The 2,390-nt window shown below is 37.4% G+C and overlaps 1 protein-coding gene across 1 annotated transcript in view; it reads left to right on the top strand.

The window, feature by feature from the left end:
• Cep76 (centrosomal protein 76) overlaps nucleotides 1–2,390 on the top strand; it is a 29,118-nt gene that overhangs the window by 7,983 nt on the left and 18,745 nt on the right. The window lies entirely within an intron of this gene.

Genomic DNA, 2,390 nt, shown 5'->3' with positions numbered 1-2,390 from the left:
TACAGCTGGATCTTGTGGAGGCATTTCCCCAACTGAAGCTCCTTTCTCTGGGATAACTCCAGCTGTGTCAAGTTGACACAAAACTAGCCAGTACAGGGGGTGTCTTGAAGAATGCCACTGTAGGTTTTCAAAGGCAGTCTGGTCTAGCCTAGGGATTTTTTTTTTTTCCTGAAAAAATGAATAGAAATTTTGGAGGTGCAAGGTTTCTTTTTTGTTAAATAAGTATAAGGTTATAAAGAAAAACAGGAGTCCTTTAAACTCATGGATGCGTGTGTGCATATGCATCTTTCTGGTATACCCTAGAGATGTGCTATGGCACATCATTATAACTACAGTAGTAGTTCTTGGGACGGTCTGGGTTATTTTGTTTTTGATTATGGCTGGAATTTCAGTCTTTCCAAGTCTGTCCTTGAGTTCCCTGTGTAAACCAGTTGGCCTGTCTCTGCTAGGATTATAGGTGTGTGCCACAGTGTGGTTCCTGAGGAATGAGTACATGTCTCTCTAGCCCCTTACAGTGGACAAGTACGATGTGGAAGAGGTACTAACTTGTTCAATGTCAGTAGCAATGAATATTGAAGGACAGGGGTTGTCCAATCATTATCTTATCATTATTTCCTTGGAGTTTTGCATATATTAGCTCATAAAATGAAGACAGTCAAAACCTGTTATATAGAACATAATCATGAAATTGCATTGGTATTACAGCTCATCCATAACAGTTAAAACTTGGAGCTAGCAAGACAGCTCAGTGGTTAAGGTGCTGCACAGGTAGCAGGAACTGTGTTTGTATTCCCCACACCCACAGAAAAAGCGAGGGCATGGGTCTGTGCCCCTAGCTCCTGACGGCAGTGGAGACGGCACACTGGCAGCTCACTCCCCATCCAGTCTAGCCTGTTGGTGAGCTCCAGGGTTAGTGGGACACCTTTTCTCAAAAGCTAAGCTGGAGAGCAGTAGTGGAGGACACCTAGCACCAGCCTCTGGTCTCTACACTCAGTAAATTGGGCAAGGGCATGTGTACACAAATATGCATGCACATGCACTCACAAGAGCACACATACACACACACACACACACTAGTGGTGGTGTATGAGTTTAATCCTAGTGCTTGGGAAGCAAAGGCAGGCAGATATCTGTGTTCTAGGCCAGCCTGTTCTATAGAGTGAGTTCCAGGACAGCCAAGGCTATGCAGAGAAACCCTGTATTGAAAAACCAAAAAAAAAAAAAAAAGTTCTTTTTTTTACACATGAGTTTTTTTTTGTTTTGTTTAGTTTTATTTTTTGTTTTTGTTTTTTTTTTGAGAAAGGGTTTCTGCGTGTAATATCCCTGGCTGGCTGTGCTGGGTCTGCTTTGTAGACAGACCATGCTGGCTTTGAACTCACAGAGATCCACCTACCTCTAATTCTCCAGCTCTGGGATCAGATGTGTGTGTCACTTTGCCCTGGCTATATGAGATTTTTTTTTTTTTTTTTTTTTAGCTATTTCCAGTTCTTTGTTTTCTCAAAAATAGCCCTGGGGCTGGAGAGATGGCTTGGTGGTTGAAAGTACTGGCTGCTCTTGTAAGGACCTAAATTCATTATACAACACTCAAATGATGGTTCACTAATGACTGTTAACTATAGTGCATGAGGATCTGACTTTCAAGGGCACTGGATACATAAAGTGTACACCATGCATAGACATACATTCAGGCAAACACGTATAACTGTAAAATTAAAAATTATAAATCAAGCAATAAAAATAGGCTTAACATGGTAATTATAGCAATGACCTGGAGGCAAGCATACACCAATTTGCTGAAGAAATATCAAATAGTTCTATCGTGAAATACACACATACATACATATATGTATATTATACACACACACAAACACATATATGTGTTTTATATATATATATATATATATATATATATATATACAATCATGGATAGAAAGCATATTGTGAGAAGAAAGGGTAAATGGAATTACTGTATATTATAAAAAGTATGAATACTTTATGATTTTTTTGGAGACAGAATGGGTTATTAACAATTGCTTTGCTTTTGAACTTAAAGACTAGTAGGAATTATATGGTTAGTGAAAATAAAAATTTAAGAATTGCAAATCCATGAGGTCAGAAAAATTTCTTAAAATGTTTTTAGAAAACTAAAAATATATTTAATATTATTAAGTACGTCCTTCAGTAAAAAATAAAAACCATTTTGATTTGGTTCATTTTAACATTTTGATTCATTTATAGTATGCATATTAAGTGCGGGTTGTATATTATCACTCTACCTAGTTGATAAGGGAGCTCACTCCTAAGTTATTTTGGGTAGACTTTGACTAAATACCATAGACTGAAAGTTTCATGGTTTTTTGTGGGGTTTTTTGTTTGTTTTTTTTTTTTTT

This window comes from Mus pahari, chromosome 15 (assembly GCF_900095145.1).
Source record: "Mus pahari chromosome 15, PAHARI_EIJ_v1.1, whole genome shotgun sequence".
Lineage (NCBI taxonomy): Eukaryota > Metazoa > Chordata > Mammalia > Rodentia > Muridae > Mus > Mus pahari.
The sequence above is the reverse complement of the archived record's forward strand: the minus strand, read 5'-3'. Positions and strand labels throughout refer to the sequence as shown.